The sequence below is a fragment of the Macrosteles quadrilineatus genome, unplaced genomic scaffold (genome assembly GCF_028750875.1).
Source record: "Macrosteles quadrilineatus isolate MER2022 unplaced genomic scaffold, UCM_ALF_1.0 Scaffold_7__1_contigs__length_78375512, whole genome shotgun sequence".
In the NCBI taxonomy this organism is placed as follows: Eukaryota; Metazoa; Arthropoda; class Insecta; order Hemiptera; family Cicadellidae; genus Macrosteles; species Macrosteles quadrilineatus.
The window spans coordinates 61,550,196-61,577,969 of NW_026542600.1; the positions used below are offsets into that span (position 1 = coordinate 61,550,196).

The 27,774-nt window shown below is 33.5% G+C and overlaps 1 protein-coding gene across 5 annotated transcripts in view; it reads right to left on the bottom strand.

Moving 5' to 3' along the window:
• The window catches only part of LOC128997846 (glutamate-gated chloride channel-like), a 323,407-nt gene that overhangs the window by 138,479 nt on the left and 157,154 nt on the right, over positions 1-27,774 (bottom strand). For all 5 annotated transcript variants that reach the window (XM_054423605.1, XM_054423606.1, XM_054423604.1 and 2 more), the window contains exon 4: positions 5,624-5,680. The gene's annotated coding sequence lies outside the window, so the exon portion shown is untranslated. The remainder of the gene's footprint in view (positions 1-5,623; positions 5,681-27,774) is intronic.

A 27,774-nucleotide genomic window follows, 5' to 3' on the forward strand; every position in this document is an offset into this window, starting at 1 on the left:
TGGTATTACGGGACTTTTCACAACAAAGAACCAACAAAAATTATACCAAAACAAGTTTTATAGATTATACGCAAATAAAATTAAATAATAAACTGAGAAGAAAACTTACTAATTTAATAATTGCATGATGTTTTAATTTGTTAATTTGTGAACCTGTATAGTAAAAGTTAACTTTATATACATACAATTACCCATTATTTATGCTTTACAGTAACTGCAGGGGAAATATCATGTATAACACGAGCGCGAAGTCTTTCCTCAAACATTTCTCTCAAGTCACTAGATACACAAATAACTATATGCTGTGCACACTCAGTGATTGTTATTGTGGGTTTGCGTAAACGAAATAACTGTCTCATAAAATAATTTGGGGTACAGTAACTTTAAAAAGTCTTCAGTGGAGAATTCAGCTGTAGAAAAGCCAAACACAGGTTAGTACGCAGAGGTTAACTTTCTCCGCGTAGACCTAGTGAGAGCGATTTTTATTTTAAACCTTCCTTGAGCAAGTCGCTATAATACTTAAATCTATTGATCTAGAAACAAAAAATTATAAACACTTTGCAGTTAATCATTAGTGTAGTTTATAAGTATATGACCGACAAGCTTAATATTAAATGGATTGCGATTAAAGGTTTTAAAGCGTTCTTCGAGTTGCAATTTTGTTTGGGAGAGATCTTTGCTTCTTGAATTTTCTTGTGCGGTTTCACAATTGTAGTACATTATCATTATTTTGGATATATATACACGTTGAAACCGGTGAAGCAAGTAGATCCCTTGTGGGATATAACTCCCTAGACATATGATCCAAAAAACCACTTAAACTACTCTCTTATAAAAGTAAGGCTTAGGAGACGTATAGGAGGTAAGTACGAAGAAATAGATTGTTATATTTGACCTAAACACCTTCTCCCCAGAAAACGGAATACTACCTTAAGAAAAATGGACCGACATACTTTATTATTTATTTTAAGATATTTTCAAGAAGATGGCCCCATTATTGAAATTTTCTTTGTGTAAATCAAAGATGAAAAGACCCTTGTAAACCCCGTCCTCGACTTCGGCATTATATTTCGTAGCGTATTGTATTTTTCATAACAAACCCTTGACGCGTTTCCTTTGTTTAAGATTCTAAAATGTACCAAAATCATTCTCTAGAGAATGTCAAGACAAAAGAAATTGTGGATTGAAATACAAAACGAGATATGCATTATTAAAAAGCCTCTAGCACAGGTGGTGAGAAGAAACAGCCGACGCGACTAAGTGAACTGGAGACAAAGGAACAGTTAAACGGGCCAGACAAAGGAACACTGGAAATATAATTAATTTCAGAGGAAGACACAGAACTGTCATCTCACCATATAGTTGACTTTTATTGTCTGGTCATTGAGTATCCAGTACATTCTTTAGCCTTCAAAAATTGCTTTTTCCTTCAAAGTTTTGTCCTTAAAACATTAAAATGTCCGATTTTCTTCGTGCCCACCAAGACATTTTAAAACACAAATAATTTTGTAAATTGAAGCGTTGTTGTACAATTAAAGCTTACAGAGAAAATTCAAACAAAACTTTACTCTTTAAAGTTCCATGTTATTCTTATGGAGAAAAAGAAAACCGTCGTAGTTTGCTTGTTTATGGGTATATCATTTTATGTTAATCAAATTTGTCAAATTTATTTATACTATATTATAAATACTATAAATATTTAGTAAAAAAATGTGTTACCTTCCCCTTATCAACACAACGAGTACTCGTCGAATCTAATGTTATTTGAATGTGGAATGAAATGACTTGTTTATGGAAATGTTTTAGTTAAAAATCAGACAAATTGAAATTTGCTTAGTCTGTAGGTTTTCTGGGGCAAGGGCATTTAAAAAAAGATAAAAAATAAAATCTCATTAGAATATTACAACTTGACAAAACACTCAATATGCGAGGGTAAAAAAGTTATCATACCGTTAATTCTATCACTAGCTCCATATCTGCTTAAAATGTGTTTTTACTTTGTTATAATATGTGTTAGTACTCCTTAAGCCCTAGGTTGTTAATTGTTCTGGTAAATATAAAAGTGCGATTGTTTTGTAAATAGATTAACCAATGTGCATGTATATTCTCTTGTTAGTTTAGTGTTACAAAGTAATGAACTGAGCCAACCATAGATGTATATAGGTGAATATTATATCGGTGAATATTGTTACGATATAGGTCCATTATATCGTTTCTTGTTGTAAATAGGTATAGTTCATGCAACAAAACAGACAAATAATAGTATAGTCCTTTAATCTTTGGTTGTATGTATTTCTTAGGACATTTATTTTTGCGATATTTATTAATAAAACATAAACAGATTAAATTTACGTTGGAATAAGAAAGACTTTAAGTTATCATAGACATTGAATATTTCGGTTTACTGCTCAAATTTGTATTATCTTTCTTGCTTCATAAGAAATTGACCGATTGGCATTAATATAAAATTTTGCTAGCGTAAAACTCAAATTTCATTAGATGGATATTTTTGCAATCGATAATTTTAATTTCAATCAATGTAACGAATATTTTCAATAGTTGATATTGTTTATTTCCATTTACAGAAATATTCGTAAACATATATAAAAAATAATCACGACCAGGCTTAAGATAACTTAGTCAATCCGTAATACTGTACTAATAGCAAAACTATCATTACATGTACGTAGCAATATTAATACGTTTGGCAGCTTACATGAGACCACGTATTAACTTAGACCATAAATTACGCTCGGAATCAGGGGTTTAAACTAAATGTCACACAACAGTAAATCCTCCGTGGTCCAATCCTTGCACTAAATATATTACAGTACAACTAATGACAACATGTATTACCAGTGAATGAAATAATTACAAATAGTGAAATCAAAAACCATCGATCGAATAAGTTATGGAGACAAAAGTACGTATTTTAGTATTGGAGATGACTTTTCCGTTACAAATAATAACTGAACTTTACGGAATTGATTTGATTTCGATTTTGGCTAGTCATTAGTGATAAATAACTTCAATATTAGGTCCAACAGTATGTTGAAAATAGTAAACTTTCATCGATAGTTAACAAAACCAAATGCTCAAGCTTGTGTGTGAATAAGTTGTAAAGACACGTAAACATTGCCGTTGTATTGATTGCAAAATATGACTTCGTGACCAATGTAAATTTTTGTTTTTGAGACCGAAGAATTAAAATATACTGTTAGGTTAGCTCTAAGTGTACGTGTCATAAAGCATGATAGATTTTATCCAAGTTTTATTCCGTTTAAGTACATTTTCAAACCAATATCTATTTGAATAAATTTACAACCATCCCAAGGAAATTACTTTATTTTTATCATGAGATATTAAAGTTTGGTCAACACGAAACAACTTTGTTCTCCAGAACAGCAAATTCTTTCCTGCATTCTTTACTGGGCGTGAATCTTTAGGTAAACTACCTTCAATTGTGAACAGGTTTGCATACAAAATCATTGAAGCAACTAGGTATTCATTTAGTTTGCATGTTGGCCGATTTAGAGATATTTTAATTTTAATTTTGTTTAAATAAACAAAATTGCACGCTTCAATAATTGCTGATGGTGTCAATTATTATTTTCAAATCATGGCTTTTAAATATGACCATGCAGGTTTTACAAACAAAACAGGGGGAATACGCTATTTTATGTTATAGAATATTACATATTTAAAACATAAAACCTACTGTGGGATTAAGTTTTTTATCGTTTTGTTTAATAAACAATTGGCCTAACGGCAATAATTGTAAATATGTATAGTAGTAATAAATAAATGTATCATCGAGAATGGTTATCCTTGCTAGTTACCTTACCTCATGGTCCATTTTGCCTGTGCTCAAAAGATGTTTTGTTTTTATATAAATTTGAAAATTTGGCATAAATTAGCAGTCAAAGTTATAAGAGAATTGTTTTACAGCCCTTTAAAATATTGAGCACCAGATATGAACGACAATCTTCATAAGGGTTTACGGTAAAATATTTGATTTTTTCCCACTACGCCAATTAACACACTGAAATGATATACAACTCGAAAAATATACAATGTATACACCGTAAATACGCTGTTATCTTATTTATGTAATCTAATCTCTCAACTACAAAATAAATTCAACTTTCAACACAAATCAGATTTGATATACTAAAGGGAATGTAGAAAACTTAACAACCGTACTTCTGTATTCAAATGACCTAAGTGTTTCAAATCGGAATAGTTTAAGCTTAAATAATATTTTATGAGCCAACTCCTTTAAAGAAAATGGGGAATATGGTAGCTATAGAACATGTAAATATAAAGCTTTATGTGACATTGAAGGCGAGGGTCTAGAGTACATTCACTTCAACTTAAGTGAACCTCATAACCTCAAGTCCTCATCACGGGGACGTGTAAAAACCTTAAAGTTTGTCCCCATTGACGTTCACCATAAACCCCATAGAAAATTGATCATGTTTGAGCAGAAATGTCTGTATTTTTGCTCTTGAAACATCTATCAGTTGAATAATATTACAACACCTTTTTTTGTTAAACAATAGTTTGGCTCATAACGTTTTAGGAAAATGCAAGAGATTTATAACCAAGCTTTTGTTTTACTTCTTTTTCACTATATTTACATGGGTAAATTACATTACAAAGTATTGGGTTAGGGTGTGTGTGTTAGTCCCAAGTCTTGATTAGGTAGGAAAGGAATACGTTTAATGATTAGTATTTTACTTTTTATTTTTCTGTGGGCGCTTGCTGAATCCATAAATGAATTCAAGTTATTATGTCGAAGCGATCAACCAACGTCAAAAAACAAATGTAACTAGGAGTTGTGAATTTGGTAGGCCTACTTATTATTGCATTTTCGTAAACTTTTTTTTAATTAGAACTTATCTACTGTTACGAGCTAGCTGCGTCTGGTAAGTGAGGCGAATAAAGTTTTATTTTTACTGTTTAATATCGTAAAAATGTCAATTGTGTTTCTTGTTAAAATCATTAATGCAAATTTGTTTACAGGAACACGTTTTTCCTACATTTAGCCTTAGCAGTTTATCGTATAGTATGTTATTGAGGCCATTTAGTAGTGTACAGCCTTAACTTCTCGCCTGATTTGTTAGCGTTAGCTAGATATTACAATTAATCTATATTGTTTAACTCAAATTCCTTAAGCATGTTTCTATGACAACAAAATTAAACAAAACAGGCTTCACAACACAATGTAAGCAATACATGCATCTCCTCCATTTTAAATTATTGTTTTCACATAAGGTTACAATGGGGGCTTAATACAGTGTTTATGGCTTAGACACTATATTGTAGTTTCCCCGAAGATGCGTTAATGCAACTGATCCAAAACGTCGGCCACCGTATTTGTCAACCCAACCTCGCCGACACATCTCTCAAAATGTTCAACAGATACACTGAAACCCTAAAAAAACCTATGATTACATATAACTAGAAAACGAGTGAGTTTAGGACATGTGCCTTATGGACATTTTTTTCAGTTTTGACCCCAGGAACAATTTCCTGAAGTTTGTCAGGGTTCCCGTGAAACACTCTGAAGATTAAAGGTAGACATGTAGGAAATGTAGAAAAGTAAGAGGTAGTACTGTACCTTTCCAAGGTCACGATGCGACGCACGGATTGGTCAGCCCCGATGCGCTTCCATCCCCTGAAACAAATATAAAGCTTAACAAAAATATATTGTGTCTTCCTGATAGGCCAAGTGACTTTAGGCCAAGTGTAAGTGCCATTTAGTTATGAACCTGAAAATACTTAGTTTAACAATGTAACTGGCAAGTCACTGGGTACTAGGGTGTACTTCGATAGGGATATGTTTACTACTGTTTAGTAGGTGTTACACGTCAAGTCTCAGATTTATAAATGGGTGTAAAGAGAGGTGCAAATACGTTGAATGATGTAAGGCTTTACAGGGTCAATGGTTTCCCAACCAAACTTATAACGAGCAGAGGCAAATCCTCGTTCGTTGTAAATCCAATGTAATTATATTTCAAGTCAGACATCCAAGCACCATTAGCGCAATTTCAAGTTTTGTATAGAGATGTTAATGTCGAATAGCCTAGAGCGTTAAATTTGGGAGGAAATAGTAATGTAATTATAGCATATTTGTAACACCGTGGTATTTGACGAAACTCTATACACTGGACTAATGCTTTATTTTGAACCAGAAAACAAACTTAAGTAAATAGGTGTTGAGAAGAACAACACAACAGTTAATTAATTCATTGTCCTGTTCTAATTCAAAACGTTTAAATGCTCCTCTGGATTACAACAAAGCGAAAATGAACATTTAACCAAAACCAAGACAATATGATGATACATAATACACTTTAGTTAATACTATGTATCTACAGAAGGCACTATGCGGAAGTTGTTTAATAATACAAAATATCTAGTACAATACAAGTCACTGGTAAAAAGTTATATAAACGGCCTGTTAAGCAGAAGCCCTTCATATATAATAACAAAGGGGAGCTTTTTCATATCTAATTTTCTTAGTTAATTTATGTAAAGACAAAAGTACACTAAGTCTGATACATCACAAATATATGTAATATTTACGACTTTTAAACACTCAAACCTGAATAACAATAAAATTAATACGTTATTCAAATGTCCGTGAAAGTGTGAAAGAGATTTATCGGTCGGCTTGAGCGAAGCCTGACATCTCAAATCCAATAGTGCCAACCTTGTAAACAGCGAGATAAGTGGACAGGTTGGCACCACTGAGGCTTCTATTCCCCACAAAGAGCTTGAGTGAATTCTCAGAACAGCAGAGAAATATGTGGGTTATTTTATTTCAAATATAATAACTCAGCTGATACAATAATGATGTTTGTTGTTATCATATGTTTATTGTTGTTGTTTGTTTTATCATAAAGGTAAAAGGTGTTTGAAAGTCAGTGTCAAAGATTTTAAGGCATTATTATGCACAAAAAAATATATAAAAATACACAACTCGGGTAGTTATAATTGACTCCTCTTTATGGAAGGAGCCAATTTTAGATTTTTAAAAATTCCTTTAAAAATGTCACTTGCAATGACCCCCTAAACTCCTACCATTATTTGTTTTTTTTTTCTTCTTTTGCGTTACTTAATTATTCGGTGAAACGTGTGCTTTTCTCGCTACAGTCACCTTCAAGCGCGTCGTACTCTTTGTGTTTTTTTACTAGCTATTATTTAGAACACAAAATCCATTCTTAATAGTTGTCACTCGTTCACGAAGAATATTTAGGTCATGGACATGTTCTTTGGTTACATTATTAGTGTAATTTAGCTTTGATAGAAAATTGGACTCATATTGATAAGGGATCAAATGTTGCTGGGGAGCAACATTCTACTTCACAGGAAAAGTTGGTTGCAATTTCAATTACATAATCTTCGATGTAAAAATACTGCAAATAACATCGAGAAGTACCTAGTTACTTGAGTTTTAGTCAAATATTAAAATAAAAAGTTCCTAATAAATATCATAAACTATGATTAAGGTATGAACAGAAAATTCTCAACAAATGCATAAAAAGATTAACGATAGTAAACTAACATCTAATTGATAGACATTTGAATCTATTTTTTAAAATGCACGATAAAAATGATAAAAATTACAAAACATTTATTTTAAATTTAAATAAAAATACAGAACTTAAAAATAAGAGGAGTATTAAGTGAATTAAATAATACATAGACACGTATTGATTAAAAACATTTATTACATTTTTATAAAATTATATAACAAAATAAATGCCCCTACACTCTGCAGTGACAAAGCAGATATGCCTGTAAGTTGCAGGTGTATAAATGAAGGCGCTACAAAACTACGCATAGGCTGATGCACTTGCACTTGCATTTGCACAGTTATGTTACAATACAACTGAGCAGGAGAAATAACCACGGACTATAAGGACAAGCCAGGCTTCTAAAAGCCTGTAAACTTGTAAAGAGCACTAGGCTTTTTCAGTATGCTGAGTTTATTTTTAATGCTATGCTAAGCTTTCTGTGTTCATCAGCATTACCCAACCACATGGCTTTGTTCTTTGTGTAAAATATCATTTGATTCAGCCAATCATTAAACATGAGTAAACCATATTTTAGCGAACGCAGAAACAAAACTATTGCATATCAGCTGCTCCTCAATTCCTTTGTTGGACGATTTTCCAAGGCTTCAAATTCACAACTCAAGAGCCATATAATAGTATCATTTATATCCGACTAAGTATATGTTATTACATTACTTTGCATGTTTTTACCTTTCCGCTTATTCCTGGTCTTAATTGTGATTCATTTAGGTATTGGTAGTTAGCCTTACTGACACCATTGCTTATAAAACTGTATACACCATTGTATATCATTGTATACACCATTGCTGTATAAAATGATGACAAAATTACATTCGTGCTACTTGGAACGTTTACAGTATACTTTATCAGAAAATCCCTCTTCCAGTTCAATATCCTATACTGCTAATATTCGAGTAAACATTGAGAGTACAATGGTTTCAGAAACGGTTTCAACAATTTCCTCTAAACTGTTGGAAACATCTTAGTTTTGGGATAAAAGTAATATGAAAGCACATGAAAGTCTCTGTTCTAAAAATATACCTAATTCTGTCAAAACTTAAATTTTAACATGGACCTATTGGTTGGACTGCTAGGTATGAATTGGCAACGAAAAACAACACAAAATAATCATACCTTGGACTTTGTAATTGTTTAGTGTTGAAAATTTTGAGTGCACTTATGCCGACTAAACACTTCTATTACTGAAATATAAAAAATCCTAATTATCTTTTGTGAATTGAATAAAAACAAACAATTAAATTCAGTAGTTTGAAATTAACCACTTAAACAACCACATCTGTTGAACAATTGTTTATCCAAAACTATTAATAGGCTCTTGGATATCTATGCGCTTTGGAGAAATATTTATCTTAATACAGGGAGAATTTCCATAAGTACTGTACGATTAGGTGGCTATAGACTATTCAAAAAGCAGAGCAATGCCCCACCCCTAATATTTAGAGAAATATGTTTCACCTGATGTTGGACAGATTATTTTTTTCCAAAAATAAGACAGCGTAAAACCAACAATCACATAAGACCGAAGAAGTATTAATGTTTGTGTATAAATGAAACTGTCTGCGTATAGGGTTAAATTGATAAGCATATCCGGTATTCTGAAGAGTAGAATGGCTGTTTTCTGCGTTCAGCGAATCCATGTCGTCACAGGAAGCGCAGCGGCGCCGTCTGCGTCTGGCAGATGATAACGCACTGTGCGGTACACTGTGCTTTGGCGTGGTTGTTACCGAGGTTTCCAGTTAGCCGGTCCTGTCTTCTCATCACCCTGACTCTGTCACTGTCAGTGGAGCACAAACGAAAGAGATCTCTGTTCATTTAATTGATTAGTGTAATTAGGGTTTGTAGTTGTTTGGTGCTATACACGAAATGGGATTTGCTAATTGCATGTAGGCCTATCCTGGAAATGGCACCAAAATATTAATGTGCTGTTATTTTTACAAAAAAATCTAAAATTTAAAATTGTAAATTAATTACTTACATACTCTCTTATGTACTTGAAACGACTAGGTATTTTCTGGGTCCATCGTAAATAGTATGAATATTTACAATCCTGCCAATATGTAAGAAAAAAAGATAAAGAATTGTTGGATTCAACATGAAATATTTATGAAAATAAAATGGTCATTACTTGAGTTTCTAATCCCTAAAATATAAACATTTTCCAACAATTGCCCCTCTCACTTGACCTTTTGCTGACTAATGAAACAGCTGATTGTAAATTAAGTTACAAACCTACACAGATAATTTCATCCCATTCTACACTCATCTCGCATTCATTATCAGCATAAAAGGCACCCAATGTGCCGTTGTCATAGAATTGAATTGATCATTTATGATCCCTAGATTCCTGGTCCCCCCTGTCTGAAATTTTAAGACATACAATTTTCTCTACGATTTTTAACTCATTATATTTAGCTCAAAATTTAACAGCGGCTTTATAGTTTTTATTTGAAATGTATTGGCTTCACACTTTATTTGCAACGTATTTCATAAGATCTAAAAAAATACATTTCGTTCATGAAAGCCCTGGTAACCGGTAGCCTCGGACATAGTCAGCTCTCCTTTATCCCTCAGGAGCATTGTTGCGTCATTGCAAGACAGCTGGCTAAACGCTGCTAGTGTCTTCTCACTGTTTTGTTCTACGATTATCATTTTTCGTGTTGTAGTCTCTTTGGAAGCGTTGGTTCAACCTATTCGGAATAGATAAGGCAATTGGCCTTAGAAACAACAACCAGGCAGAAGAGACAACCACAATTTAAGAATACGAAGTAGCTGAGAAGAATATAATGCGTGTAGAAAGAGAAATATACCTATATTAGAAATAGACACATCATAAATAACTATACAACAACGCATATCAGCTGATCGGCAGCTGAGAATCGGAAGTAAAGGTAACCAAGTTAAATTGTTGGGTCATTAAAATGCGACTCATAGTACTTGCGTAAAAAACCCTGTAGTTATTAGGCTTGACTCTGTTCCACAGCTAAATGAAAACTGAGAACTAAAGGGATGTTCATTGAGGAATAAAAGTATAATTGAGATTGCTCTTTATCTTGAACATCTGTAATCAATGGCAATGGTGTAACTGTGTTTTACAGTAGTTTTAATATGGTCTTTTTCTCTTCTGTATTTTCAACCGGTTGTGAAGGACGTGTAAAGCAACTATTATTCATTACACAGGAATAAATTCCCTTCTAATGTGAAGATTTGTAAACAAATCAAAATCATTTAGGATGAAGTTTTTAACGAATGTTAAAAAAATAAAGCATCAATCTCTACGCTTTCATTATGGGAACATTTGTATATTGAATATTTTAAATATGAATCATATTATTATGTTTTAGTTTTCACATTCTCTGGCCTCGGATCAGTTCGGATACACCACCTACTTTGCGCGATGGTGTTTTTGTTTACAATTTATTTCTAGTTGATTTTTTACTGTTTTTACTAATGAGAATATGTACAGAAATATGCCTAAGCAGTTTTCCTGTGTTTCCAGCTCCTAGTGTGTATTTACTGCACAATAAACCTAACCTTGAACTAGAAATCCAAATTTGTATGCTATGTAGGTTTGATATTGCTTTTTGGCGTTTATTTTTATGATTAAAATAATGTTAATTAAAAATGTAATGATTTTACTGAGGTACGTTTTTCTGTATGTGAGTATTTTTACGTCGTGATGAAAAGCATCCTTTATAACTTGTACCGAAAGTGATTTTCCTGTACTTGCTCTACATAGGTATTATGCCAAATTTTACGTGCGAGGCGAAGGCTATCAGCTTCAAATCGTACATGAAAAAGATGCTCCAACGCTTCTTTCTGCTTCGCCTCGCACGTAAAATTTGGCATAATTATTTTCGGTTTTACCTCACACATGAAACTTGAGCTTACACCGAAAATGCCGCTTTCAGAACTAGTAATACTATGTAATACTAGACTTTAACAGGTCTTCGTATAAATTCTAGTTTTAAGCCTAAAACTAACACATTAGTACCAATTTGAAGGGAATCGTTGGAGGTTGAGCCGTTTTTTAAATCGTTGTATGCGCAAACTTTTTTCGTATTCGAGGATAGTATATATATAATGATCATGATTAAACAAAAATTCTATTTGCGAATCTTGAATTCATGCACACAAGTGGATAATTTATAAATGTTGACTTTCTGTACATTGGTTTTCTTTAAAACAATGTCTGATTAAGGAAGAGAAGGTAAAGTCTGGCTCAAAAGAGACATCAATGGAAATATACTATTTAAAATACCACGAGAGAAATAATAAGATCACGTAATAAATAAGTACTTCATACTGAAAGAAAAGCACACATTAATGTAATGTTGATGAACCTTAGAGGTAGTAGCTTCTGAATCGATGATGATGATGATGATGATGTCTAACTGTACTTGAAGATAGTTGTGGTAAACCAATGAAAATTATTAGAAGTATAACTAAACAAGTGAGTAATTGACAATTAAGTACACAGTTTTAACATACTTAAACAAGTTTAATTTATAAATGGTATATGTACATTTTCTAGTAACAATAACAACTTATTCTACAATACAGTAACTGGGTTGGATTGAACACAAGTTTGTAGTCTCTAAGTAGTTAAACCTACCTCAGTTCAGAACAATAAAAAATTAGGCACTTAAAAAAATAAGCCACTTATCCAAAAGAAAAGAAAAATAGTAGATCTTGGTCTCGAACTAATTAAATAACAACTCCAACTGAGTTGTTATTTAATTAGTTCGAGACCAAGATCTACTATTCCTCAAAAAGGAAGGCAAAAAAGGACTTGTCAAAACCTAAACTAAAAATAAGAAACTTATCAAAAAGAAAAGAAAAGAAAGTTGTAGATTATTGGTCTCAAACTGATTAAATGACAACTCAGTTGGGTAAAGTAAAAAAGGGCCCTTGTCAAAAACTAAACTAAAAAATGATGAACTTATCACAAAGAAAATAAAATAGTTTACTTTGGCCTCTAGCTGATTAAACAAAAACTCAGTTGGGTAAAGTAAAAAAGGGCCCTTGTCAAAAACTAAACTAAAAATGATGAACTTATCACAAAGAAGAGAAAACACTTGTCAAAAACTAAACTAAGACATAAGGAACTTGTCAACAACAAAAGTAAAAAATAACACACTTGTCAAATCAAAAAATAGCTCCAAAAGCTATGATACAAACAACAATGTTAACTGAATTGATCTTAATCAAACAGGGTGGAAGAAATTAGTGTTAAAAATATCAAGTGTTAAACTACCAAAGTGACAAAATCACACCAATTTAGGTTCCCATACTCTCACTGGTAGGTAATAAAAGAGAAAATGAGATGTTTTCAAAATATTTGTATTTGCTAAGAGAAAATTGCCATAAGGGCATTGAACATTGTTTTTATTTCAAACTCATCGTAATTTTCAGGATCCTCATTAAATTTCCAATAATGTCATTGAGATTTTGTACAATGTCATTAAGATATAATATTTGTAGGATTACTAATGGAAGTTTTAATTTGTGATTTGTTAGGAAAAAATCCAACTCTTTGCTATGCTACTTTGGACTGTACAGAGCGTCTAATATTACTTAAATCTTATTTTAAATTTGATAATTTTTAAAATAATATATAAAAACCTTTTTAATTGATTTTTCGTTCTTAAATCGAAGAGTTTCTCTTGAAAACATGGAACAGCAAAAGTTCCACTTCCTTTAAAATAACATGTATTTGCTTGAATAATATGGCAATAACTGCATTCAAAATTATGTTTGTTGGGGGTTATTGCATTTTTTAATATTTTTGTAAAATTCCTCGTAAAGCAACTATTAGGATTATTAACCTTATGATCCTATGTTGTGTGATAAATATTAAATTAATGTTTAATTTGTAGTTGTTGGGAACAATTAAATATTGATTAGAAATTAGTTCTATAGAACATTAAACCGATGTGTGAGAAAGCTCTATGCTAAGTACACAACTCGGATACTATAGGCCGTAAGGTGTGGTGCGTTGGCCAGTCACGTATTTTTGTGTGGCTATATCAAGACAACTTATTTTGTCTGTTATTAATGACCTACCTGTGAGGGTACATGGAAACCTAAAATTGGTGCAGTTTTGTCACTAATACTTAGAAGTTTATGATTTTTTAACACTAACTTCGTTCCACCCTGTATAACAAAATGACTAATAATTATAATAATCGATTAAGGGTGCGCTCTACCTGTCCACCGCACTGAAGTAGAGCGCACCCTTAAGTATTATTATCGGCACCGTACATGTTTATGATTTGTTTGTTGTACCTAGGTTCATGTTCCGGCGCGGCTGACGATTCCTTATTGGTTTTGGGAACCGCAACCCCCCGGATGAAGACACAAATTCAATGTCGTCGTCAATTTTATAAGGTGTCTCGAAGAAAATGACATCCTCTTCGTATGAATCAAGGTCAATGACCTCAATTTCTTCTTCGTCCTCTGTAAAATAAAAATTTTTTTTACAATCGTAAATTAAATCATTTACATGCCACAAAGACATTATCTTCAAATTCATCCGTTGTATATTTCACTGTTAATCAGTGGCAAACACAATCAAAGGTTGTAACATGGTTGTCGTAATTTTTTTTTTTAAATACTAGCAGATCCAAAAAGTTAAATTTTCAACCCGAGCATGGCTTACTCTTGTTTTTAAAGTTAATTTAACTATTAAAAACTGGTTATGCAGTAAAACACTTTTTCAAGCCCCAAAAATTATCTTTTCATTTCATTTCATTTTTTTTATGACAAATTGCCAATTATTGAGTCAACTTGGTCCCCACGCACAGGCTTCGCATATGTGGGCCCTGTCGATTTTCAGAAATTACGTTCATTCTGTATCTATTATTATTTTGTTATGAATTGCTTTTGATTTTATTTATTTGATTTAATTTTACTATAGTATTTTGCCAGACAAACTCCATTAAACATATAGCACGGGTCGAGGTTAATTTAACTACTTAAAACTAATTCATTCAATAATAGTTTGCCTGAAAACTATTTTACTAATATTTGTTTAAAGTTTTACAGAATACACTTACACATGATGCTATTGTATGTTTTTATTTATACATGATATAGGTACTTACAACAAAACTTGAGAATTTTTGTGTTTATTTATACATTTATTGTATGGCAACAACGTAAACTTAAAGATAGGAGCGAGTGTATGCAATTCCAAGATAGAGTTTAGTATTCACCGATCATATGATAGTTTAAGAGTAGATTTCGTACATAGGGCCGAAAATGAATTTTTTCAGCTCGGGATCATTTTTAAGTTCGAGATGAAGATGAAATCGGTCCGTGGTACGATTGCTGTTTTTCACTAAACTATACAAAACTGAGAAAATATATCAATAATGTTAGTCCCTTAATTAAAACTTGAGTAAATATGATTCCAGTTAGATTAAATTTGGTACAAACGTAAGTTTATTCGAACGACTTTGTGAACCAGCAGGATCAGACTAGGGGATCAGGGTTTTATGAGGGGTTAGGGAGAACCTCCAAACATAAAATTCTTAAAATCATTTTGTAGAGCTTAAAAATCAAATCATTTAGTATTTGAAAGCGTTGTTGTACGGGAAGGTTACAGAGACAATTCAAACAATACTTTAAATCAATATTTTCTTGTTCCTAGTTATTCTTATGAAAAATAAGAAACGGCGGTAGTTTGATACAGTATATTGAATTCCGGAAGGTCTAATTGTCTACTTTGGCACACATCCTTCATTTTGTACTTGTTGCTGAGGGTCTAAACGGGACAGACCCCACTTGGTCCGTAAGCCAGGTTGCCAATACCTACTGAGCCTATTAGATGCAGTATTCCCACACCAGTGGATTGGAAGACGAGGTGCGATTGTGTGGCCGGCTCGTTCCCCTGACCTAACTCCGCTTGACTACTTCCTATGGGGCTATATCAAGGACAAAGTGTATCGAACTCAGCCTACAGATCTGAACGAACTGAGACATAGGATATCACATGAAGCTCAAGCTATTCCACGTACAAAATGCAGTAGCCGCCTTTTATAACCGGTTAGCATATTGCCAGACGACCGATGGTGGACATTTTGAACACCTACTTTAAAAGACTTTCTGTAATTACTACCCTTAATTTCTATTAGCTACAGTAATAATGGTATTAAAAAATTTTTAAACTTTGAAACGCGATTTCTTCCGACAGGATCAACCTTTTGAAGTCCGGTTTGCGGCATTGTTTTCAATTGAAGTAGACCTTTAAAATTATGTACAACTCAACATAGGCTGTCATTAAAGATTTTCTTCTTACTCCCGACGGGCCGTCCCCCAAATGTGATATCCGACAACCATGTACACAGACAAGTAGCTTACGATTTCCAGTAACGGTATACCAAATGTGGTTGTGATATCGTTTGTCGTTTAAAAGTTATAAAGTCGTCCTAAGACTTAATGGTTACCCTGTATATATACAGTATAATTATGCGTCCATGAAAGCAAGAACTTTTGCTCTGATATTGATAAAGTTTGGCTTGAATGTGTAGGGTGCAATAAACTTGAATGAGATCGCGAATCAGCAAGATCGGGTCACGGGCAACGGGTTGTTATATTGTTTAGAAAATTTTAAAAAAATGTTTATTTCCCACCTAAAACTTCGGAATGCCCAATTCATTTCAACTATCTTGTAGGGGTTGAAAACAAATAATTTTGAATATTGCAGTGTTGTTGTACAATTAATGTAGAGGAAAGAATACCAAATAAATGTACGTTTTAATTTTTAGGTTATTCCATGTAAGAAAAGAAAACTTGTAGTTTATTTGTTCATTGATAAATTTTGGCCAATTTATTTATTTTATCCTGTACTATTAACGTTTGATCGAAAGACACGTTTATCTTCCCTATTTTTTTCAGCATTGCATCCAGGATTGATTTAAGACAGTATAAAATAGGTTTACGTACCTACGTCTTCAATCCTAGAATAGTCTTCGACAAAATCGACAATCGACACAAATTTCGAATTTCATTTTCAAACCTTGTCGTCCAACATAAAATATTGGAACATGATGTTGTCGTCAAAATAAACAAATAAAACATTTAATAAGCACAAATACATTAAAGTACAGAAAGATGCGTGGCCGGCCACAACACACTCGACGAACACTACTCAACTACCGTCAGTTTCGAAGGATTTACGACGTAAGGTACGTAACCCTATTTTGTACTTTACCTTCCCTGTAGCAGCAAATCTAGACACTCGTTAAATCTAATGTTAGTCATATAGAGAATAAATATGTTTTGCTCACTGGGATACTCGATTAAAATATCAACGAAACGAATTAAAATTCGCGTCTGCAGGTTTGCTTCGGGGGAAGTATTAAGAGTTTAATGTGTTTGTTCATTCAGAATAGGTGAAATTAACACTATTTTAGTTGATACTCACCTGTATTAACATTTGTGAGGTCTATGACCTCCTCATTGATCGTCATCCCACCTTCTGCCAATCGTCGTCTGCCCCCGCTCCTACGTCTAGCCTTCCTCCTCTTCACGGGCTGGCGTGGTTTCTCTCTAGGAGCAGCTCGGTTCATAATTTGGGTATGGTAGATGGCGTATGGTAAGTTCACGAATGGCCTGTTGTGAAAGGAAATTTATGACATTGCAAATGAAGTTACAAATAAAATCATCCAACATACATTTGATTTGTTAAAAGTTACTTGAAACAAGACGAGCTGATTTTCTACAATATATCAATAAGGTACAGTAATTATTAGGTTCGTCATGAAACCTTCACACAAGTTTGTAGCTGTATCCACATCGGAAGTTTACTTTTGCGTCCGAGGTTTCTGAGTTTGTGCTTATTAATTCATCTTATGTAATAATTACCTCTTCTCGTGTTGGATTCACAATTTATCAAATTTTCAATCCAGGAACGTTAACTGATTTTTAGCCGTCTCGATAGAAAATCATATGCAGCTTAATGGCGTGATTTGTGAAAGAAATCATTCAATTAAAAATAGGAAATAGAAAACTGTAAATGAATACAGGACTACGTATTTACAAATAAAAAACGCTGCAAAAATAACATATAACATGATATTAATATATGACACATTATTTTAACACGTGACGCTGTACGGATTGGAATATAAGAAGGGTTTTTTGGGAAATTTTATTGTTTTTTACGATTGCTTAGGTCGCAGTTAAGCAAGTTATAAGGTAAAATCATAACAATAAACAATGGTTGAATGGACAAATAGGGTGGCTAAACAGCTAAAACAACGATTAGATGATTCATTTAAACAAAATACTTGAAATAATGAAACTAAAGAAACGACCCCCCCCCCCCCAACCAAAAAAGAGGCCTGGGGGCGCAGCGAGCCAAAGGCGAGTATTATATTATACTGTATTATTGTATTATTTTTATTGTACTGTAGATACCGCATGGTATTTTACAACTTATCATACGTCTACGGCTTTGTAAAACAGAAAAATCAAATACAATTATCTATTTTACAACTATTTATGAGGCATCATTAAACGTTCAATCTCTAATCAAACAGAGCTATCGTTAAAAATTTAGCTACGTGAGCCAATAAAAAACAAAAATCTTGTTTAACCCAACCTTGATCAACTGTGAAGTGTTATTTCTGTTTACAGATGAACCTTTTCTAATGTGCGCGCGGACGATTTTCTACTAGACATTCTAAAAACATACGGGTGCAGGTTATAGGGTGAGTGGGTCATGCTGAAGGCATGGATGTTTTCACAAAAGTACCCCTGCCTACCCCTTCACTGAGACCCGACCAGTACTGGTTGAGTGCACAGAAGTTTTGCCCCATCTTGGGCAAAACTTCTAGGGGGCGGTGACCAGGGCGGTGACAGCCCGGTTGCGCATGCGCGTATTCGGCTATGCGAGCTACGCGTAGCTAGCCGGCGTAGCGGCAGCGCCGTAGCTTCCGTAGCTCACGTATTAATACGCCGGTGCGAACACTTTCTATGAATTACATTAAGAGCTACGTCAGCTACGTATTCCGAAAAAGTATTAATACGTCTGGCTACGCCGGTGTGAACAGTCCTTTATAGTGAATTTCCCAAAGGGAGCTATTAGCTATTAGGGAGCTATTAGGCCTACTGTTGGTCTCATGCTCAGACCTAGTCCCGGGACCGATTTACTTTTTCGTTTTGAGTTCCACAGAGACCAAAAACACAACCCGTTCAAACACACATATGTAATACGAGTTTGCTTGTGTGTGGCCGTTTAGAACGAGAACTCAAGCGAAAACGATCCGATTTGATGAAATTTGGCACAAACGTGTAAGCCTATATTTTTTCGAACAAGTTCGCGAACCAGCATGATCGGATTATGGGAACGCGTGTTTACAAAGGGTTTATGGGGTATAAATTGGATTAATAAAAAACACACCCCATTACTTCCCCTGTGGTAGCAAAACTAAATACCCCCGCCGCAGCAAACCTGCCGACTAAGCGAATTTCCATTTGTCTGAATTGATTTTCAGTTAAATATATTTTAATAACATTAGGTTTAACGAGTACCTAAGTTTGCTGCTACAAGGAAACTAATAAAGTGTGTTTTTGAGTAAAATATTGATAGCTTAGTCCAAAATAAATAAATTTGCCAAGTTTGATCAAAATATATCCATAAACAAGCAAACTACAACATTTGACAATATTCTCCATAAGAATAACATGGGAATTTTAAATTTACATTTTTTTTAATTTTCTCCGTTACTAATAATTGAACAAAAATACTTTTATATACTAAATTATTTGTTTTTTTAAGCTCTTTAAAAAGGTCTAAAGAGAAATCGGGAAATTTTGTGTTTTGAGGGTCAAAAGTGAGAAAAACCAATTTTTACCCCATAAAATCCATAAAAGCCCCGTTCCCATGGTCCGATCGTGCTGGTTCGCGAACTCATTCAAGTTTATCCCGCTTTACACCTTTAAACCAAATTTCATCAAAATCGGACAAAATTACTCAAGTTATCGCGTTCACGGACGCGATATAAAAATTTGAACGAATGGTGTTTTTGGCCTCTGGGGACATCAAAATGAAAAAGTAAATTGGTCCCGGGTCTAGGTCTTACCGTGCCACCTACGGTAATAGCTACTTCCCTATAGGGAAATTCGCTAAAACTTATTAAAATAATGTTATTTAAATAGGAAATAAATCTGACAGTTTTAAGAGAATATTTTATTAGAAATCCAGCCACGTAAATTATAATTTGTTTAGTCCGCAGGTTTTGCTGCGCTGGGGGTATTTTTTATGTACTATTGACGCATAACATATTCTGTATGTACTATAGATGCATAAAAAGTTTTAAGTGCTAAGTGTGAAGTGCAGAGTTAAAAGTGTAAAGTTGTAAGTGTGAAGTGCGAAGTTATAAGTGTAAAGTTCTAAGTGTGAAGTGTGAAGTTATAAGTGCAAATTTCTAAGTGTGGAGTACGAAGTTATAAGTGCAAATTTCTAAGTGTGAAGTGCGAAGTTATAAGTGTAAAGTTCTAAGTGTGAAGTGTGGAGTTATAAGTGCAAATTTCTAAGTGTGGAGTACGAAGTTATAAGTGCAAATTTCTAAGTGTGAAGTGCGAAGTTATAAGTGTAAAGTTGTAAGTGTGAAGTAGTGCGGAGTAGTCCTAAGTGTGAATTGCGGAGTTTTGTGTGAAGTTCTAAGTGTGAAGTGTGAAGTGCTAAGTGCGAAGCAGCAGAAGTAGGCCAGGCTGATGTCGAGATCCATTAACCAAGAATACATCTTTGTGATGGCAGTCATTTACATAGCAACGATTTTGTTGCTTAACGCAGTATATTTAATGTTAGCTCGTTTAACGATACACTTTACTTTTCGGTTAAAAGTAATTATGTCGTCGTTTTAAAGACGATAGGAGAAGAACAAAGTCAGTTTGTACTCAAAATAAGTTAAAATAAATAAGACCATTACTTACAGCGTTATCTCAAAATGGTTGGGAGTTCTTTAAAAATATTACATAATTGAGTAAATAATGTAAATTTCTTAATAGGAAGAAGGTGGATCTTAGCGAAAGTTTTTAAATGACGTTCAAATTTAATAGGACCTTAGAAAACGCCAAAATCCAGTCTGTTAAGATCAGGTTGAGTATTTATTCTCTTGTCTGTGACAGAGGACCTATTATTCTATTCATAACGTACAGCAAAACAAAGGAATCTTGGATTAAATATTGTTTATTTTTACGGGGTGTGGACGCCCCTTGTTATTTTTAATAAGAGTTTTTTTTATCGACCTTTTACCAATCATACCATGATGGGATTGTATCAAGGCCACGAAGTCATAAACGAAGACCTCTTTTCAGAAAAACGTCTTAGTAAGTCCTTGTAAAATGTGTAAAAGACTTGTGAAAGGAAGATTACCCATTATATCAACCCGGTTGGTTGTACCAACTTATTTTTTCTAAAGTTTAATAAGACAGATATTTGGCAATATGTTTAAATACGAGGGTTATATTATATTATTCGGAAATAAATAAGTGTTTAGGACAGTTTATTATGAATGTGATAATCAGGTTCAAATCACTACAAAAGGTGACGTTAAAGTTTAAACTGTTGCCTAAAAGCTTTAAAAGTATTTACATCTTTTTTCTAAACCGATTCCTGAAGTCCACAAACGGTTTTAGTTAGTTCTCGGCGTTTAGTCTTTTATTGATCGTGATGGAATAGTCACAGTGATGTACTAAATGAGTAAACTCGTAAAAAAATGGGCTCTACAAATTGTATTACCAAAGGAGTACGATCCGAGGTCTCAAATATGTTATTGGTATTAATATTATTGTACTGTCATTAATTGCTTTAAGGCAACTCTACAGGATGTCCCGGATTTCTCTACCAATATTTTAGGGCATTGTTCCTGGGTAGTTAACATACCTAAATATCACATTTAAATTGTCCGGAAGTCCTTAGTTACTCACACAGCCGCCATTTTGTTTTTTAAAGTTATTAATTATTTTCTAAGGAATGGTTAAACATACGAAATTGAAACTTTGCACAAACATTTATGACAACTAGACAAAGCTACAAAAAAATTATGATGATTTTTAAAATTCATAAAACAAAATGGCGGCCATTTTAAATTTTGTTTCTTAAATAACTCAAAAACCGTTGATTTTACAAATATTTTACAAGAATAACTTTTTTAAGGGAATTTCATTACAAATCGATTGACACCTTAGTTTTGAAGATTGGACCAATATTAACTGAGATATGGCAACTTTAGTGATACGTGACCGCTTTCAGCATGCGCTGCAACTAACCTCCAGCGGTTACGTATCACTACGTATCACTCCAATCTCCAAAAGGACTTCCGGAGAATTTAAATATGATATTTAGGTATGTTAACTACCCAGAAACAATGCCCTAAAATATTGGTAGAGAGTTCCGGGACACCCTGTAGGAAACGTCAGAATTGTGATCTAAGATACAAGATGTATGAATTGTGGCTGCGATTATGTGCATGTACCATTTCTTATTAATCTATGAGTAATAATGATTAATGAGTTCAATGCAGGCTATATCTTATTTCTAAGCATGCCAGGAAGGTAGGTCGGGCTTTATGCGGTTGCTCTAAGTATTTTACTGTACAGTATTATATGTAGGAAGCGAACACAAAATTGAAAACTTCTTTTCATTCTGGGTTCGCTAATTTTGGGTGTAATTAGGTTGGATCGGAAAGGTAAAGCTCAGGTTATAATAAATAGTTATTTATTTATTTTACTATCAGACTGCTTTTTCACAGTTTTAAAAGAGGTTTAAACACAACAAATAATAACAATCAAAAAATTCGAATAAATATTGAAATGGTGTAACTATCTGCCTAATGGAAATCCGATTACGTTTAGAACTAGTTTACGGTCCGAATTGAAGCCATCTCCAGGCTATCTGTGTCATTGTTTATAAATAAATAGTACGAGTACGTTTCCGTAAATAAAGACACTTACTTTTTAAACAACACATAACGTTAACATCGACTCACACTGAGGACAAATTGATATAATCCCTCGAAAGTTAACCAAACTTGATGGTTTTTCGTTTTAAAGGAAACTGTTACGTGACTTTTGGATGTGATGCAAGGTTTAATAATTGTACCCTTACTTTGAAGATACAAATGTTGTGAGTTCTCTATTGTCTTTATCTCGTTCGCTATTTTGCTTAGAGTTTTTAAGCTAAACGTCCTTTAATAAACTATTGGTGGCGATATAAGTTTTGATCAAATTTACTTCTTTCGTGTAAATCTTTCTTTTTCATGAGAACAGTCTTTAATCTGTGGACAAGACTAGATATCTCAATGTTTTGTGTATGGGGGCGTTGAGAGTTCGGAATGTATGGTTTGGTCGTTGCATGTAGGTTTTAGTTATGAAAACTTTCCTTCGACATAGACATATTTATTACATATTTATTTTGCTTGCAAAGAAGTTGTCCAACTGAAAAGAATGGCACAGTGTATATTGAAGTCTACAAAACAATATGTTATAAGTTTTAAGTTAGTGCACATTATGAACATTTAAAATTTATTGAACCTTCTATATAAGGGTTATAATACATATTCATGCAAATCGTGCTTAAATGTCAAGTAAAGTCAATGTGATATAACTAATTTGTAAAAAAGTTTAAATTTACCTAGACTTTGTGATTTGGTTAATGCTTTAGAGTCCTGTAAACTTATGTAAATGCACAAACTATAAGTTCACAGTTTAATAAACCAACCACCAAAGGTCCGTGCATCATAGAAGCAACATTAATGATTATCCAAGGCGACTGAACGCTCCCGGGTCGTTTCAATGTCCATTATGGAAATAAGCGCAAGGGTCGAATATAGCAAGTGAAGCAGTTTGACTACACCACTTCAAACCAAACACCCGAGGAGTTTTTGTGTAATATTGAGAAGTGAGTCGAACAAAACTCTAAATAAAACCAAACAATATGTAGCATCGGTTTGGTGCGTCGTCAATGATTTATTGTATTTTTTTGTAGTTTGGATGGTATCATACTCTAATCTGTTAAATATTAATAGATAATGGGCATACATTAATGTTAAAATACATCTTATATTTATGATGTTTTGAAAGAATATTATACCGTGCAATAATGACATGTTTTTGTGATTTTCTGCACCGATTTTTGAAATTAATTTAACTAGACGTGTAACAAAGTGTACTTAGGTCCACCAACCCATGGTGGAAATAAATATTTACTTCCACCATGCACCAACCGATCGGGACGAAACTATTAACAAGTGATATGGTGATGTGTAATAAATATGATAAATATAGTAAAATTAGATAACATATAGTATGATGTGATATCATACTATAATGTTAAAGGCGGAAATTACACGACTAATCCATATTTAAAATTCAGTTCTATCCAACCGACCATTGCTCTGGAGTGTTAAATTCGTGTAGGAGCTTAAATCAAATATACGTCATTTTATGAATGGTTTCTAACCTATTTGTTTTCTTTGCGAACAATAATCTAATACAATAGTGTGTACAAATTGAATCAACCGAACTTCATGAAAACATTTGATCATACCCAAATATTGGTGCAATTTTACAGCCTTTACCCACAGTTAATTGTGTCTGAATTCATTAGAAACCGTTGTAAATCAAAATGAACTACTGAAAAAGCCAACAAAAATATCAAAACAAAAATACATATCGATAGGAATAGTTTGCAAAGGAATTGCCTTCGATTTTTTTTAGATTTATATTTCAGCTCATTTATATTTCAGCTACGCCAACGGCATCCAAACAATTTATTTTAGACTTGGTCACTGGTTTTGTATTTCTAACAGATTTTAAATGTGGTTTTCACGTAATATCTTTTAACTAATAGCGTAACATTTTGGCATAAAAGCTTCAAATCATTGAAGTTAATACAATTGTTGTTTCAAAATTCTTATTCAAATTATTTAGGCATAATACTAAACACTTCACTGTCCTTAAGTAAGCGACGATCAAAAATGTTTTTATTGGATTGAATTATCCAATTATTTGATATATTTGTGTTATATATAGTTTAAAGTAATCGTTCAAGTAATTTTGATTTTAACTGAAGACTGAAGAATATTAAAATGTAATTTATTTATGTATTGTTGGGAGAGCGGCGTCCGAGAGTCCTTAGGCTAGTCGACACTGTTCCTATGTTAAAACGTAAGAAAACTGCAAGTGTCACTTGTTTCAATGGCAGTGTCAGTGTCTGGCGGCAGCGCCCGATCGTCACGGTGGTGCAGGGGGGGAGGAAAGGGCGCGCGGGGCGAGCTGGGGGCGAGGGGGCAGCATCAGGCGGCACGCCGGGCACGCGTTCACTAGACTTCAGTTCAGAGGACTGGAGTACCGGTAGTCCTTCTTTTGGCAAACCTAGAATGCTTAAATGTAATAAAATAGGCTACTCAACGGCCCACTTATTATAAAATACTAGTGTGTATTAATCGGATATCGAGTACGATATACAAATGACATAGTTGCACGTACGAAAATATAGTAATAATGTGGTAATATTATTGGTACTTTACTAGTACTCCACTGTCTACAAAAATAAAATCATGTGGTGCAAAGTAAATTATTGGTTGTCACCTTTAACTATTTTAAATAAGCTTCAGGATAGAATGTTGTGATAAATACAATAGAGTGGCATGTAAGATATTTTGTGTTTTTTTTTTTACATGAATCGCTGCAGTAGGACACAGAACTGGTGAATTTACGTCGAGAAAACATGAATCAATCATTGTAGGCGGCTGACAGCTCCTGATTTGGGAACACAACTTTGTCAAGACAGTGTTTAACCATCAACGGATTGACGGGTACATGGTATAGTGTCTGTTTCTGTTGCTCAAGTAGTGTCCAAATAAACAATAATCGTGTTGTTAGATATTAAGTTATTTTAATTTCCACTCTTTTATTAAATGAATACGTTCATCTATTGATTGTTGATCTATCCTCAGTAAACTATAAATGTAGCCTAATTTTCAAACTACCTATCGCCACAGATAATAGAACCCTACTATAGGGTTGTATTATCAGTGCTATCGCTCTACACCCGTTCGATAAGAAAGGAATCCCGACATTTGTACCACCGAAGAAGATTAAGCATTTGTCAAATTCACACAATTAATGGGGAAAATGAATTCCAACAAAACATTCACACGTTTAAACTTAGCTCCACTCACGAAAAATTGGAACAGAAGCGGTATAAATAAACAAATCACGTAACTATAGTCCGAATCCTATACCGGTACTACAGTAACAACATTGGCATATGGTTTGGGCAGTTCCATTAATGTAAAGTAATATTTAATTTCGGGCCAATGACATTATTTGTTTATGTTTATAATCCATACAGTTTCATTACTCACAGTAATAGTTATCTGTGCTGTACTAGTATCCGTGGGTCTACCTAATACTCCAAAGAAAGACACATGGATTAAGTTTTAAACTATTTTATAGTTTTTCTCGATTTTACTAGCCTACATTTTTACAAAGATAACTCAAAACGGTTGGAATTTGTAGGCAACATAATTTATAAACGAAAGATGTATGAATGGAATGATAACTTCACTGAATACGATCAGCTGGTTTATTATCCATGACTCTAAGGGCTATAAATGGGTACATAGCTTGCGACAAAAAATCTGGTGGGCCTTAACTAGGACTTCAATTAACATCATAATGTGTCTCACTAAAAGCTGGCATAAAATGAATATCAAACATATCAAAGCTAAATATTCAAAGATTGATATACGGTTGCATCCAAAAATAACTCATAATATTATAGATATGCAAGAAACTCTAAGTTGGGCATATAGGCAAAATAGCCTGTAAACAAATGGTAAACAAAATAACCACATAAGCAATTGCTTTCTAGTTGTGTTAACATGATAATACAGTAGTTATATAAAAATAATTGGAATATATAGAATACTACGTCGTCTATCTCTACTCCTACCCCCCATTTCCCAATTTGAAAGACATAATTTTGAGGAACAGCAAGGGAATGCTGCCTTGTTTGTACCACCAGGGACACAATTTAGTTATTGCTGACCTAAACGTTGGTTATCTCTAAACGTGCCGTTGTAGTTCCTCAAGAAGCAATTGCAACCTGAGTGTTATTTAGTGAGTAACAGTAGTAGTGGCTACAACAATAGATAATGATCCTTAACAACATTGGAACTAGAATAATCACTATAAAACTTCGAATCACATCAAACCTATGCTACAAACTCAATCATTCAGAACAACATTATTTCTGCCTTAATTTGTAAACTAAATTACTTTAACTAAGCTCTAGCAATATCTAGAGCATTCAACTAAGGAATTATGAGCATTGATATGTTTTAAAATTGTCATTGTGAGAGGGAGGGGAATAAGGGAGTTTTTCCCCCTGAACGTCGTTAAACTGACCTCATCTACCTTAAGAATCCGCTGTGGCAATTTCAGTATAAGCTATTTTAAAAAACAAGATCATAAAACGTCATGACATTTACAGTAAGCCCTGACCAAAATGTATCCATGAAAAAACTGCAACAGTTTAATTACTCTCTGTAAGTACAAAGAGGGAATTTTAGATTTAAAGTTCTAGTTACTTTTCTCCGTAATCTAATCATAAACGCTTCAATAAGTTATGTCATTTGTTTAGTTTATCCAAACACAGTTAATAGCTTTAAAAAACTTATGTTACAAATCCATCTTTTTATTCTAGGCTAAAACATCTCAGCTTTATGAAACAAGGTTTGAACCTCTTCATGCTAAAAACATTCCCAAGGTTCACGTCCGAGCCAATCACCTCAACACGATCTTGTGAAAAAGTCACGTTAACATAAATTCGCCCTGACGTCAGAGCTTTCCCGTGTATGTTTAAGGGTTTTATCGAATGAACGTGTGATCTTTGCTCCGTGGATACTTCAACCCCAATCACTACGGATAAGTCTTCCTCAATTTGTGGAGTGCATGAAGAACAATTTTAAACTGTATTGCTTCAGAAAGGCAAGTGAGACCGGTTATAGTAGTTTACGCAACGATTGCGTAAGGGGAGTGCCTTAAAAACTTCTACGAGTGTCGATAACACTTTTTACGCGAGTTGCGTACACTACTTTACCTACGACAGTGTTTTAATTACTAAAAATTACTTCTCATTAAATTGTAA